Source organism: Ambystoma mexicanum, chromosome 4p, assembly GCF_040938575.1.
Source record: "Ambystoma mexicanum isolate Mex_15411 chromosome 4p, UKY_AmexF1_1, whole genome shotgun sequence".
In the NCBI taxonomy this organism is placed as follows: domain Eukaryota; kingdom Metazoa; phylum Chordata; class Amphibia; order Caudata; family Ambystomatidae; genus Ambystoma; species Ambystoma mexicanum.
Window position 1 is genome coordinate 948,856,875 of NC_090927.1, and position 17,092 is coordinate 948,873,966.

Below are 17,092 nucleotides of genomic sequence, written 5' to 3' on the forward strand. Positions count from 1 at the left end.
AGCCAATTTTTTGTCCCTACGAAGTACCGCTTTTCTTATCTGCACCTCAGGGTCAAGGGTATGCTTTGGTTGATAATAATTACGATTGACATTGCTAGAGTGAACCTTATACAGATGCAAAATAGAGGTGTATTGTTCACCAACCCACATCGTATCTAACAAGATACTTTCACAGCTGTTTTTAAATAGTTCTGGAGATCTCTCATCCCATCAAAAATGTGTTCCGGCATTATTAATATTCACTGCTGTCTGATATCACTTAGAGTTGGATACTGTATGTTCTTGAATATAAAACCACTGGGCTCTAAGGAGTTTGTGGTCACTTGTAGACTGATTCATAACTTCAAAAGTTGAGGTTCGGCTAAAGGTATATCTGTCCATAAAAATATAATCAATTACAGATTCACTTTTACCACGCCTCCATGTACTCCTGGGAGGATTATCAGACTTGAATGCGTCATTAAGCATAAGAAATTGCCGCCTGCTTATGAAGTGTAGCCACCTCTGGCAAGCTAGATCTTTTTTTACATTACTGGTTGAGAAACATTTTAAATTCAAATCATCAACCAATATTGTATTAGTGATTTCTGGAGTTAGTGAACCATGCCTAAAAGGTGTCCGAGATCTTTCAAGAATCTGTCATCTGATATTGCTAAGGGGTTCCAATACATATTGATAAGAGCCAGCATACCACCGTGATTTTTCATTCTAACCAACTGGAGATACTCATTTGGAGCCGCCCAAGCAAACATCTGAAAGCCCCCCGTGTTGGTCACTGCTACCAATAAACCAGATGAAGGACGACCTATATTATTAGACTTAGCAAGAACAAGTGTTAACTCATGACCATCCCACAAAGGTAGCTCAATTAGCCAAGTTTCCTTTAATGCAATGATGTTAAAAGTAGAAAGATATTCAGTACTCAATTGAAATAAGTGAACGTGTCCACATGTGTTTCAGCTTGCAATTGTTACACTTCCCAGAATTTGAGGTGGAGATGGTTATGACCCCACACTGTTCACATTTTCAAATGGATTTAACCCCCTGCTATTAGTATTCTGTTGGTGAATGTTTGGCATCTTTAATGGAAGTACAGGTTTCATTATTTTAGGTTGATATTGTGACATATCGCCTTTAGCTACAGAGGGGTCTTGAGCAAGAATTAAGCCCAGTGCAAACAGTTCAATTTTAGCTTGCCAAATCAGACTTCTTACCACATTAGAGGGTATCCATATTGTTACTGTGGACAATATTTCATCATTCAAGAATTCAACGTGCATTACATCAGTTGTGCTTACATCTCACAGGCTTATTATTTCTCTAGATATGGCTAATTCAGATGTTCAATTTAGACAGTAGCTCGTAAATGGAGCTGGACGACATTTCATTACAAAGCAATGATCATACTGTCTCAAGTGTAATTTTGAAACTTTAGAATGAGCACATTTTGCCAATGTTGAGGTAGACTGATTTCTTTCCACCACTTCATTCATTGTATTACGAATCGAAGGGTTGGAAGGAACCATCTTCTCATTTATATTTGTTAAGCCCACTGTTGTTCTATTAGTGCTGTTATTGTCTAACAGGTCTATTTCATTTTGCAGGAGAAATTCTTCAAGTGATGATTGAATCATCATTTTGATTTGTGGCAATATATCATTGGTAGTATTTGCACTCTGCGATATAGGAGCAGCTGTAGTATTCAGCGGCGAGACTGCAGTCACCCTGCAGGATTTAGAAGCGGAAATTGCTGTACTCAAGCTTTCAACATCAGAGGTACTCAACAAATTAGCTTTCCTAATTACATACTTTGCTGGTTCCACATGTGAGCCCAATGTATTAGATCTTATACCTGCTTCTATCCCTGTGCCTGCTATAGCAGAGATGAAATCATTTAAGGGAGCGTAATCTTTGGATGTGTTTTCTTTTGCATCCAAAATCTTTCGTTCAGTCTCAGCTATTAATTTGTACTTGTTGAGTAGCCCATGATGTTTGCTGGAGCACGGTCCTTTCTCCGGTGCTATTCGTCTAACAAATTGTCTCACACTGGTGCCAGGTGGTAACTTTGTTTTTTTTTTAATTCTTGATTTTCAATGTCCCACATGCTGATGTGTTAACTTTTACATTGGATTCAGCTTGAAGCATGTTAAATAGTGTAGGTGGTTGCACTAATGAACCTTCTCTGTTCAATCATCTGTCGGTGCAAGGAGAGGACTATTTTCCTCAGCTGGCTTACCCATCATAGTAGATGTATTCACATTTGTGCTCTCTATCTGAGTCTTTTGAACAGAGCAAGTAACTGATGGGGCAACCGACAAAGCTTTCTTTAAAAAAAAAGTTGAACATCATTTAACTGTACATTCTCTCAAATATGTATGTGAGTTGCCAGATTTGTTTAAATTAGGTTCAGTATCTCTCATTCCATATTGTTTTATCAAAGGCTATCATCCATAAAACAATATTGTTAATTTGCTTTGCTTGATTAAAAAGTTTATGGTCTAACATCTCAAACAATTTGGTAAGGGAAACCATAGTGATCTTCATTGCGTTTAAAGTAATTTCTAATAAGGGTATTTGATTACCAACTCCATCATGAGACTTTGAAACCAAACTAGAAGAGGACAATAGGGCTGCGTTCTACAGGGAGTAGGTTTAATATAAGATAAAGAGTGGTCAGTCACAGTATGTATGGATTGATCTAACATGCTTTGTGAGTGATCCATGTTGTACTTTGGTCCAAGAGGGCCATATACAAAAGGAGAAAAGCACGCATGGATACCGACATAAGTGTCATGTAAGCACTTTGCTTCTTGATCTTGTACATGACCATCAGGCACCTTGTTGACAGTAGCCTCGCAGCTGCCCGAATCGGGCATTGGACCACAATTATCAGACTGAACAGACACTTCCACATTCACTGCTTCAATAAACGGTATGAACGAGGATGGACATCCACTGGTCAGATCCACAATCACAGCATCATTACACGGCTCACTTATAGCAGCATTTACACCAGTCAACAATTGAGTGTCTGTCAAAGAGGTATTTATATTGTCCAGCCGAAAGCCAGGTGCACTCACAGAGTGGGAACAATCAGTTAATATTCCCTCTGGGCGAGTGCATTCAGATACCATGGGCCTCATTACGACCCTGGCGCTAAGGGATTACCGGTACCGGTAAGGGTACCCGTACCGGTAATCCCTTAGCACCTGATTATGAGGTCCCTTTGCGGATTCCCACCTTAACGGCTGGTTTTACCGGCCGTTAAGGAATGGACCCGCAACGGGACCTTGGTGCAAATTACGGTACCGCAATTTGCGGTACCGTAATTACTGCCTTCCCCATTCCCATTATGCCCTATGGGGCAAAAATGGGAATGGGGAAGGGCCATGGAGGAAGGGGGAATTACCGCCCTGCCAACCTTGTAATGGGGTGGTAATTCCCCCATTCTCCATGGCGAGAGTCGCTAAGTTACCGGCATGGACCATGGTGCTATTAGCACCATGGTTTTCCGCCTGGGTCGTAATGAGGCCCCATATCTTTAAACTCCCGTTCATAGGGCTGACAAGAATCACGTATATCTCCAGCTAGGTTTCTCTGATCTACAATAAAAGATGAAATACCTGTCAGCTTTTTCCGACTAGCAATAACTGGTGACGGTTTCATCGGTGTAGATTTAGGCATTCCTGAAGCCCGTGAAAAGGCTAAATGTCCAGGGATACCTGATTTGAGTGTATACAAACCATCTCTCATGAAACACACGGGTAACAGTGACTTACTTCATTAAGTGAGCTTCACTCTTTCATGCCTCGATAGATACAAAACTACAAGCCCTACACACCCTAACAGCCACAACAGCTCTTGTCGATAAGCTCTTTGCCCCAAAGGCGCGGCTGTGGGATGCGCGTGCGCACTGATGATATAGGGATTGTGAGTAAGGGGGAGTTACTTGGGGAAACATAAGAAAGTCCACACTGTTTTCACCTAGTAGGAGGAAAGAAAAAATTGTAATTATCCGGACACAGTTTTCACTCAAGTCTGTTTGAAGAGCCAGTTCTTTCACTTCTCATACCAGTATGCAGCAAAGTCCAATGCTTGCAAAAAATGCAGTATCCAAACAAGTATTCAAACGAGGAGAGCACTCCAGCCACAACAGCTCTTGTCAAAAAGCTCTTTGCCCGAAATACGCGCGCACGGGATGCACGTGCGCACCGATGATATAGGGATTGTTGGTAAAGGGGGAGTGACTTGGGGAAACAGAAGAAAGTCCACACTGCTTTCACCAGTATGCAGCAAAGTCCAGTGCTTGCAAAAAAACGCTGTATCCAAGCAAGTATTCAAACGAGGAGAGCACTCCAGCCATAACAGCTCTTGTCAAAAAGCTCTTTGCCTGAAATGCGCACCATTTGATTATCTTTTTTTGTTTCTTAGGGATAACTCAGGGGTATGCCGTAGAGAAAAAGCTCAGGAGATTGGTGTTGTCAATGTGTGGTGCTTCTTGGCCCACTGTGATACGCCCTTTTTGATCAATATTGTATTGTAGCATTGATTGTGTTAAGAAGTAGTACTCCGATTGAACACATGTGCAGGGATATCCCGACATATAGGGATATGATTTTGAAGTTTAATATGGAGTGGTCCAAGGGGATGGAAGGGAAAATGTTCAGAAAGAGGGGAAGCAGTCACAGGGGAAACACCTGTAGTAGGCTCTGCCTCTCCATTGTACAGTGACAGCACAAAACAAAATAGGCTATAACACCTGCGCAGTTGTCAGACCTGCCCCAAGTATTCAAGAACACACAGTCGGCACAGCCGATATATCCGATATACCCATCCTTAGCTGGAGCATATTCAGTAAAGCCAGCAACATGATATACAAACGGCTGATACAAACCTTAAGCAGAACCTGGGATATCAACATCACGAGGAGCCACAGGGAACAATACAGATAAAGACCTGATTCTAGCAAGGCTAGAAAATAAAGCGTACAGGGACCTAGAAGCAGTGATCCACTAGACAGAGGAGGAATTTCAGATGGTTAAAAGGCAAAGAGAACGAGAAGGACCATGCCCTGAAGCACATGCAGACACATGGACAGCAGGGGAGGTATTGCTAAAAATGAATACAGCAGTAATTAATCATGTGAAAATTAAGACAGAGAATGACACACAGTCAGAAGGGAGAGGTGGGGCAAGTTCAGTGCACCAAGGACAGAACAGACAACCTTACGATTATGATTCTGAAGTGACTGAAAGTGAAGAAAATCAGGAGAATGATGAGGGAGACTGGGAAACAGAGGGAGAACAGGGGCAAAGGGAGCCATGGGGGGAAAGACTTAGGCCCTGCTCGACCACAACGGCAGTAGTCAAAGAAAAGACAAGACAGATAAGAGTCAATATCGGGAAGAAAGGGACCCAATTCCCATTGTTACAGCTGAGGATAGGGAGGTCACAATACATGCCCTGGACACATATGGCCAAAAATAATTTGATAAAAACGCTTCCCACGCTTACTGTGGGAGTGGGCAAAAGGATATATGCACTTGAAAAACAGACAGTAGGAGTCGCATTAGCAGTGGGCGACATGAAAAGCTTACTCACCAGTATACTGGTGGTGCACACAAACACTATTTGGGTGAAAGCTGGGTACCCTGGGGTTCGATTAGAGAATGAAGTACACAATGGGGCTCCATTCAATAACAGTAGAGGCCCCATGTATGGGAAGCTCTAAGAAGGGCATATCCAGACAAACCTGACATAGGATCAATCATGGAATGCACAATGAGAGCTGACGAAGATCCAGCATTATACATTCATTTGTTCCAGGAGATGTGGAGGGAGGAGAAAGGTGAATATTGGGATAACACCATACCAATATTTGATCATGTTTTGCGCTGAGGTACAAATGGAGTTAGACAAAATGGTGGGCATAGAGGCTAAAACATGACCAGAAATTCAAGCACACATACTATATTATTGTAAGCGCAAGCGAGTAAAAGAAATGGAAAAAGTAGAACAGGCACAGCGTGCTCAAGCCAAGCTAATGCAGAAGAAATTAGCAAAGGTGAGTATGAAAGATGCAATGGTTATGAATATTAGTGACAACTGACAAGGCGAAGAGCCTTAACAAGGAAGGGTGGGTAACATGGGTAACAATAGAAAAAACCTGGGAGAAGTACAAGGAGCGCAGAGTTACTCCCAAAAAGGGAGAGGAGGTGGTTTTGGAGGGTTGAATTCCAGGTTTGGAGGGACATGCTGGACATGCAGTAAAGTAGGTCATGTAGCGTGAGATTGTAGAAGTAGGCAACCCATGCAGTATCATCCTTGTGCCCCCCTACATCAATACCCAGCTTATGAGTCATCATACAGGACACCCGCCTATGGGTGATATGCACCAGGGTCAGCGCGCCACAATACCCAGGCCCACAGCAGATGAGTGCCCCCCACCCAGGGACGGCCCATACAGTACCCAACCCCACATGATGCACAGAAACCTGCACAGCAAGCAACATCCCAAACAGCTACGCCAACCTGGGAATGAAACCCACTGCCACGCACTACACAGGAGTAAGTCGCATGGCAGACATCACATTCCCACTTTCAGAGAACAACAGGTATTCTAAATAGGACAACCCACAGTGAGCCCTGATGTGCCCAGTCTTATTACCCCAAACCCAGAAAAGGAACGTAAAGTGGGAGTGAAGATAGGAGACAGAATGTTCACCTTTATAGTGGATACATGAGCTACAATGTCCTGCACAAAGGAAAGAAGGTTCCATTGCCTAACAGACATATGGACATGCAAGGATTGTCTGGGGCAGTGACCAAGTTGCCTTTTACAGAAGATTTGCCCATCATCATAGGGAAACAAGCGATGCTCGCACCACTACTGTACAGTGCGGAGACACCAGTAAACTTGCTGGTTAGGGACTTATTTCAAAAGTTGAATATGACAATCTCATTCACAGACAAATGAATAGTGTGCTCCACACCAGACATGCATTACACCCGAGTAGCAGCTATAGTCCAGAACTATGCAACACTAATGCCGTTCGAGCCCTCCCCTTGCATGAGCAAATGTTATTATATGCAGTGATGATACTGATTCGATTAATTACCGGAATTCAGAACATGATATTGCGCTTGCCAGCAGAACTCCTATTCAGATCAGCAGTCCCACAAGAAAGAGCACAGTTACAAAGTTCATGTTATACATTGACTCACCAGAACAGATGTAATCATTCCCTCGGGTACAGATGAAGAGGGACTGGAATGGTAGCGTGCATAGACCCACATTACCATTAAGAGAAATCAGTAATGAAATTGTACTTTCTGACACAGAATCTGAGGGTGAAATACTATTCGAAATCTGTGTCCCATGCCACAGGGTAATACAACACAGAGAGATACCACATACAGTGTTAGTAGCAAACAGACTCACCCACAAAGTTAGAAAACTTGGCAGCAGTACCTACCAGACTGTGGACAGACAAACCCCATGATGAAGGGCTATAAAACAGCATAGGAGTAGTGTGAATCAAACACACCAGGAACAATACTTCCACATGTAAAACAGCACCCAGATTCCAGAGTAGCAGATGAGGGAATATGTGACACAATTACAGCACTTATTGAGCAAGGCACCATAGTGCCATCCACATCACCATGCAGCATGACAATATACCCAATAAAGAAAGCAAAACGCTCATCTTGGAGATTTATACAGGATCTCAGGCCTCTTAACAACATAGTGGAAGCAGAATATCCACTAGTGCCCAACCCTGCTTCAATACTCTGCAACATCCCTGCAGACGCCACAAACGTCACAGTGATTGACCTAAAATTCATTTTTCTCAGAACCCTTACACCCAGATTCTCAGTACCTTACTGCATTCTCACACTACGGCCAGAGATAACAGCACACTTATTTACCACACGGGTACTACAAGTCGCTAATTGTCTTCAACAGAGTTCTTCAGATGAACTTGGGAAGCATACAAATGCCAAGCACATCACTACAATATGTAGATGATCTGATAGTATATAGCCCCACAGAGGAACAGTGCAGAGAAGACACTTTCAAGCTTCTGCAACTCCTAGCAGACAAGGGATACAAGGTAGACAAGGAGAAGTTACAATACTACCAGAAAGAAGTAGTGTAAATAGGTCAGATACTGTCAGCAGCAGGGAGGAAAGTAACCCCAGACAGAGCCACAGCAGTCAGGAACACACCACAACCCATAAAAGTGAAAGAAATTCCCAGGGCTATGTAACTGTTGCAGAACATGGACAATTGACTACTCAACGTATGTCAGCCACTTAATACAAGCACTCAAAGATACCCAGAAAAAGAAAGAACCCCTGGACAGATGGGATGACAGAATGCCTTGATGACCTGAAGATGGTGATCAGCAATGTCCCAGTACTACAACACCAGACTACAATAAACAGTTCTATTTGTTTTCACTATGCACATGGACAGGTAATGACAGCAGTACTCACACAGAAATCAGCTCAGAAACAAACACTCCTAGCTTACTATAGTGTGCTGTTGGACCCAGTTATGCAGGGACATGTTCCTTGTGAGCAGGTTTTGGCCTATTGAAAAAGCTAATCAACCCTCACTACACAGAGCATCAGGGTGAAGAGGGAAAATCGAGACCAAACCCATGCCCCCTCACCCCAAGCGCATATATAGAAGAACAGCAGGAAGAACAAGGAGCACACTTATCATTTGAACCAGGCCCCAGCGCACCCATGGGTGACAAATATGCTGAAACACACCCACTTCACCAACAGTGCAACTTCCATGCTACATTAGAATCAATGCTGCAATATCAGAATCTACAAACACAAAAATCCCTGTTTAAAGGCTTGCAAATGCCTATATGAATTAACATGGTCTAAATGCACAGTGTAAAGCCATGTTTCAGGAAAATTACAGCCAAGATCATTTCCCTCACTGAACACTGGCTGCAGAAGCCTTCAGCAAAACATCCGACCTGCCAAGGCCGCACATTCAAGATAAGATTGCTTTCTGCAGACAGACATTTTTTTAATTATCCACAAATGCGAATAAATCACGGCAACCTAGTGTGCTTTTTTTTTCTTTCCGGGAAAGAAAGACATTTTCTCAAGGACTCGCACAACATTTGAAACATAAATTGTAACAAGAATGGCGCAGCCCAGCGCCCAGAGCCCAGGTGCGAACTGCTTGTTCAGCTAAAAAGTTATGGGAACAAGGTCATATTGCAACAAGGTAGAATTAGATAATGGGGGCTGGCACAGCTAAATCAACCCACTGACGCAGAAAGGCTAACACCCAATTGTCAAGTTCTCTATAAGGGCTACATAGGTAACCTATCACTTAGGAGCCAATAGCAGGAGGAGATAGGTTTCTGGGAGCTGATCCAATTCTGTGAGGTCAGCCTGCAGTGTGATTACAAAGCTGGCTTGCAAGCCAGCCCCGGGGGAGACGGCGCCTGAACTCTCGATGTGCACAATGCTCTGCGTGTTTTTTTTCTTTTTTGCTGCCCAGAAATAAATGCAGTTTGAAACATGCTGCTGCCTGCTTGGGACTCTGTTGCATTTCTGGGGGCCATATGGGAGGTGTTGGGGTCTCCCATAGCTGGTGAGGGTATGGCTGCTGGCCCCCACTGCCCTGGTGGGGGTCCAGCTTCTCCCCAACAAGTTGGTGCCCTCTGTGAGGCTCATTGCTCATTGTAACATGGGTGAATGAGCACTGCCTGCGCAAGCCCTGCGTTGAACTGAACTCCCTGCCGCCGACTCAAGGAAGCTGTGGGACCCTCGCCTGCACCTGAAGACCACCGGAAAACGCGTAACCGGCTAAAGGCTTCGGGGGCCACTTGGAAATACCCCGCTTGAGGGCAGGTGAGAGCCCTGCAGGAGAAGGGGTCCGGTGAAGCGCCTTGAGGGGGTGTCCAGCAACGGAGCAAGTGCCGGTGCAGCATAGGAAATAGTAAGTCAACCAGCAACATGGTCTTTGAGGGGGGGAAATGTTTAAAGTATTATGATGCATTGTTGATCAGTATACTGCAGAAATGTTAAATTCTTTTGTTTAGGTAGAAACTGAGGGAGGGATTGTAAATTGGGTGGTGGGTGATTGTACATTGTCGCAAAATTCAGCGCATTGGTGGTGATCGGCACGTGAATTGTAGTTGGGACTGGGGCGGTGGCAGTGGTCCCTTCTTGTGTTTTTGAGCCTATTGGGTGGGGTAGTGACTCCCTACATATAGAACAGGAGTGCCGCGCTGATTGGTCTGGATGGTGATTTCATGTACGGGGTCTGGATTTCCTATGAATTGACGTTATAGATCAATGAGTAGATGAGGTTCCCTGCTAATTGAGCGTTTTAGTTCAGTGAGTGGATGATAGTTGGCTGGTTAAGGTCCCCTGGTGAGGAGCGTATCACACGCTAGGCGACGCAGCGTGTGCAGTCCAATTATAAGAGTTTTATTGTGGTTTACCTTGTTCCAGTTGAGACAGGAAGACAGCTGTGGGGATTGTGGGGTTTTATTTTGGGACTTTTGTGGGGTTGGGAGAAATGGGTTATTGTTCTGTGTATGCACATTTGTCTTTTCATTTGCACTGTGTTTTTAGTTTGGTGACGTCACCTTCAGATTGATGCATAGGACACAGAGTTTTGATGGTGAGGAGATAGTGGTGTGGTTTTGGATTTGGAGAATAGGTGACCCAGAGGCGGTGTGTGGAAGACACATGCGCAAGATTGTGGGGGTGTGCCGGAGAAGGCAATGGTTTGGTGAAGATGGGCTGCACGTGGAGTGCACTGGCTAAGGTGCGGAGCCAAGAAGGCTCACAGAAGTTGAAAAATGTTCAATTATCTTCTAACTTTTGCTCCCTGAACAGCGGACTATCGAAATTTTCGAATTGAATAGAGGTAAAATGTATCACACAATACAGAAACGATTCCCCTTCACCTGTTGTGTAGCACACAGCTTCCATGCCGAAATAAGTCAGTAAATCATAGTGTGCAAAGATTCAAAAGTACTGAAGGTAAATTAAAAAAGACCATGGCTGCTCATAGGCGGCTTCTCCAGAAGCGTGCAGCAATCGCTAAGGACACACATACACAGCACTTACACGGGAATAGCTTTAAAACCACATGGCTACAGTTGAACTGTGTGCACGAAGGAAAGGGAAGATGGGAGGGGTCAGCTGATGCTGAACCAGCGCAAGCAGAGGGAAGAGGGGACTCACCCTTCTGAACCTCCGGGAGTGTAATATTTGATGACACAGGGGCAGAGAAAGGCAGATGAGGACAAGTAGGCACAAAATAAATTATTAAAGTATGCAATGGGAGGGGCAGTTAAAAATAGCTTCAACACACACGCACAAGAATCACAATAGCAGTGTCAACAATCACCACAATATGCACCGCCCATGTGGGGAGGATACATGGGACAGGATGGGATAATTTCAGCAGACACCACAAGCACCAACGCAGGTACTGTCACCACTACATGTACAGACACAACAAATGACAGCACCACTACCCCAGGACTGACTAGAATCACAACACAGGGGCACTGCACAGCAGCCAGCACCCATACAGAACACTGACACAATAGCAATGGTACCGGTTACATGACTGGGAGGGGTCTTCCTGATGGGAAACAAACCTTTCAAAGGACATAGATTGACATTATACCGCTAATAGGACAGCCCAAGACAAACTTGATTTGACTCACTCTGCCACACACACTCATGCTCCACCTCCCCGACAGAGCGGGCGAGACGCGCCGACACACACACTCACGCACACTCAATAATGCAGAGGACAATTGAATAGGGGTGGTGATAGGTATTAAAACATTTTCTTTTCTGGGTGAGAGTGGGGCGACTAGACCATGCATTAGGGAAGAGACATTTGTGACATCATGAGCGATGTGGATATGACCACCTTATTAACAGAGAAATCCATAACTTGTTAAACACCAGACATACACATGTTGAAAGTAAGGAAGATTGTTTAAGCATAATGGGGGTGCACGGTACAGAGTGGGGTGCATTATGATAGCGCATCACAAGAGAGTACATTTAGCTACATTTTGAGCACACATCTTTCAGTGAGGAGACTGGGCTCATGAATACACGATTAACACAGAACAATTAAATGAGACACACCAGGTGGAAGAAGGTGCACTTGAGGGGGGAGGCCTAAATTTCATTGACAGTTCACCACAGGAGGAGAGAAATAGGGGTAAGGGATGGATGATCCATGTTCCCAACAGAATGAATTTGCCGACACAATAACAGTGTAAGTGGTAATGCCACTAGCGCTTTTGAAAACAGCACTGGCACAAATGCGTTAGCCAACACACATAGGGAAAGAGGTCATTGCTGCACGAACTGGAGAATGATGGTTGTATTAAAATTTGAGAGCAGATATTGGGGGGAGAAATATATTGTTTAAATGTAACAGTAATTACAGTAGTGGAGTAATAAAATACTAGACTAAATGAGTAATTAACAGAGTAGGTAGGGTTTAAAAAGTGGACATGGGGTGGGATAGAGAGAGTGGGAGTAAATTGTGAGGGTTGGGTTTGAAAGAAAAGAGGAAATAAATAAATAAATAACTAAATAAATACAAAAGAGGGGAGAGAGACAGGTAGCGAATAATTGGTAGCGGATTTCATTAGTACCAGCTTAAAGTGCCTGCAGTTCACTGCGAGGCACGCCCTGAGAAGTGAGAGAGGAGCCATAGAAAAAAAAAAAAAAAAGATTTAAAAACCCTGCGATTATCTTAACTAAGTAACATGGTGCACTTAATTTAGAAACACAGCCACCCTATATGACAAATTTACCACCCTGATGTTTCCCTATTTAGCTTGTCAGTGCCTGATGCCCCACGGGACAAAGGCACGCACTATAAATAGCTTACAACAAAAGCACAGTAAATATAAAGATCCAAAGGCCCATTTGTACACTAGCACCCAAATTGCATATATATGATCCAAGTGTGTAATGAGTATCTTCACATAAATTAAGTGCCTACCCATTTTCTGGGTACATTTCGAATTGTGTAACAATTTACAGTCAGACCGCCATTGAACGCCATCAGGTGGTGACAGGATGGTGCATAGGTGTACCATTGGCTCCTCCCACTAGGACACTGAATAGTGTGAGAGTAGTGCAGAGAGGTTAGGTCAAGAAATTGAAGAATATGTAAATTCTCAGGTCTCAAGCGCTTCCATTTCATTTCTCGCCAGATATAAAGGACCCAGGGCAGGCCTGAAGACAACGGACAACCAACACCCAATGGCTATGGACTACAGTGGGACATTTTCCCCTCCTGACAGACTTGGTTAGAAGTGTAAGGCATCAAGCCCTACAAAGCGGTGGCCACCCTGGCAACGAGGGAGCAACGATCAACAGGGCCAACGCAAGAGATTTTCATGAACTGCAAAATAGCACGAACACTCCCGAGTTAGGGAAACATGGCCATCCTATGGTCCAACGCACACTAGCAACTAGAATAGGGACTGACACACGCATTTCCAAAGTTTAATTGCGGTTCATATTACATTTTGTGCACCTACAGCTGTAACACTGTTTTGTTTCTTCTCTTTTCCCCGCACATGCAGGTTGTTGCGTATGTATGCTGTTAGAAATGTGTAGGAAATTTCCTTAATGTTATCTTCCATTAGAAATTGTGAGGCCTACTGATTAAAACATCGTGAAGCATTCCCCACTCAATTGCCCACCCTATCAAGAACCTCAGACCCCCTAGAGCATGTTTCCCTGAAGTATATTTCCTTGCTTCCATTGAATAAACAGCCCAAGATTTTCCCTACCCATATTGAGAAATTTTGAAAACACGAAATGTCCAGGGGGAGGTTTGATTTTTGCCCTTAGTGATTGTTTAGTTCGCGGAGCTTGAGGTTACTAACAAGTACTAACGTATTAACGCCTTTCTTGCGATTTTCAGGCGGGCAACTTTATCATCTCATCAGCTGCAAGGACCCAGCAGCGTAAGTGGTTATGGGCAAGCAAATAAGGACTTTTTCCTTCACGATGGGACTATTAATGATGAACGAAATAATGGGGGTGGTAATTTGAAAATTATTTGTAATAGTGAGCATTACCGCTGTATCCCCTACTAACATTCCCTAACCTAAGCAGGAAGAGTTACGGCGTCAGTGGGTGAGGAAAAGCTGCTGCTAAAGTAAGGAGAGTTAAGGGCAGACACAAAGGGAGTAAAACATACACATAACACACATATCAGAAGTGACCAACAACATGCACACATGTACAAAATTGGTAGGGACACCACTGGAGAGAGCTGTCCTGACTATTCTTTAACATATGCCGGAAGAGAATTGATTACAACAGAAATTACTACAGCAGAGCACGACGCCCATGTATGACAAGGTGCGAAGAAGATTGCAAGGGAAGACAGCAACATTGAGATTGAAAAAAAAAAAAAAAAAAAAGGGGGGTAATGCCCTATGGAAGATGACTACATAAAGCAGCTAATTGGAGAACAACTGTATGTGGAAAGTGACCAGAGAGAGAAGAAACAACGAGCAAATGCACAAGTGAGCAAGCTGCAAGAGAAAAAATAAATAAATAAATAAATAAATAAATAAATAAATAATGAAAGAAGAAAGAAAAACAAAAAGAGAAGAAAAAATAAAATAAAAGAGACAAAAATATGATAAGTGCCTAACGGAGTGAGAGAAAAGAGCAAAGATGGTCACTGAAGAAGGACGTATACTGTTAAGGTACCAACGTTATGTTACCAGCACAACAGTGACAAGAAGTGGACAATCATTCTGGATGCGAGAAGGTTGAGAGAAGTTGCGAGATGAAAGCAGGAACATCACTGCTTATGGACTACTATTGAGCACATGCATCCAAAGATCAAGAGAAACTACCACTGAATTGGGGAGGAGAGTGTTCATTGGTGCGCATCAGCATGCCCTTGTTGGTGATGACCAAGGAAGATGTGAAGAGTGACACATTCACCAAGATGGAAAACAACGGAAGAAGAGAAACAGACAGAGGAGTAAAAAGAGGGGGGAATTACTTCTCGAGCGAGACAGAAGAATGATTGGGTGCAGTACCAGCATACTAAAGAATGATCAGCAAAAAATGCATCTGAAAAGAGAAAGCAAAGAACTAGCTAGTGCTTGCATGGTAATGGATGACATCATGACTGCCTGGTTGATTGAAGGTGATAACGGAAGGACTAGTACCGAGCACAGCATCATTGTGCAAGATAGAGATACATTGCAAGGTGTAAGAGAACAACAGAAGAAGACATCGGAATGCAAATAAGAGACATGGTGAAAGGAAGAGCCGGACTAAGATAGCGGTGTGCAACATGGTTCCAGCAGTAATAAAGGTGGCCACTCCCTGTGATCAGAGGAAGTACGAAGGGAAGTGAGTGTGGTGGAACACAGAAGGAGAACACTCCTATATGTACTGTTCATCAACAACAATGCAGAAAATTATGGACACTTCAAGGAATTGACAAAGATATGCAGACCGGAAGGAGGTGAATGTTGCTTGGTGGTGTGGTCGACAAAGTCGACCAAAGGGGGGACTGAAGAGGGAAAATCGAGACCAAACCCATGCCCCCTCACCCCAAGCACATATATAGAAGAACAGCAGGAAGAACAAGGAGCGCACTTATCATTTGAACGAGGCCCCAGCGCACCCATGGGTGACAAATATGCTGAAACACACCCACTTCACCAACAGTGCAACTTCCATGCTACATTAGAATCAATGCTGCAATATCAGAATCTACAAACACAAAAATCCCTGTTTAAAGGCTTGCAAATGCCTATATGAATTAACATGGTCTAAATGCACAGTGTAAAGCCATGTTTCAGGAAAATTACAGCCAAGATCATTTCCCTCACTGAACACTGGCTGCAGAAGCCTTCAGCAAAACATCCGACCTGCCAAGGCCGCACATTCAAGATAAGATTGCTTTCTGCAGACAGACATTTTTTTAATTATCCACAAATGCGAATAAATCACGGCAACCCAATGTGCTTTTTTTTTTCTTTCCGGGAAAGAAAGACATTTTCTCAAGGACTCGCACAACATTTGAAACATAAATTGTAACAAGAATGGCGCAGCCCAGCGCCCAGAGCCCAGATGCGAACTGCTTGTTCAGCTAAAAAGTTATGGGAACAAGGTCATATTGCAACAAGGTAGAATTAGATAATGGGGGCTGGCACAGCTAAATCAACCCACTGACGCAGAAAGGCTAACACCCAATTGTCAAGTTCTCTATAAGGGCTACATAGGTAACCTATCACTTAGCAGCCAATAGCAGGAGGAGATAGGTTTCTGGAAACTGATCCAATTCTGTGAGGTCAGCCTGCAGTGTGATTACAAAGCTGGCTTGCAAGCCAGCCCCGGGGGAGACGGCGCCTGAACTCTCGATGTGCACGATGCTCTGCGTGTTTTTTTTCTTTTTTGCTGCCCAGAAATAAATGCAGTTTGAAACATGCTGCTGCCTGCTTGGGACTCTGTTGCATTTCTGGGGGCCATATGGGAGGTGCTGGGGTCTCCCATAGCTGGTGAGGGTATGGCTGCTGGCCCCCACTGCCCTGGTGGGGGTCCAGCTTCTCCCCAACAAGGGTATGAAATGATCATGTCAAACCCAGCCACTAACATAGCAAGCTGTCACATTGTCAAATCAGCAACACGTGTGCCCAGCCAATAGAGCCACAGCATCAGGTGCACGATTTTGCAGTGTTCAAAGACTATCAGAAGACTGAAGCGGAGTACGTGAAGATGCGCTTGAGCAGGAAAAACACCTTAGGTAGATGGATCCTCAATGATAAATCAGGAGGATGGTCAGAGATGTACAGATGCAGCAGTGGTGAGATAGGCACAAAATCAGGAAGAACAATTTCAAATAGTTATGCAAAAAAGATTGCCCGCCACATACGTCAGCACAAGCAGTAAAACTTGTCACACTCATAGAAGCCCTTAAGGGTTCATCAGACGATGACGTCACCATATATACAGATTCACCCTATGTAGCATCCACAGTCCACACAGGGTTATCAACATGGAAAAGAAGAGGC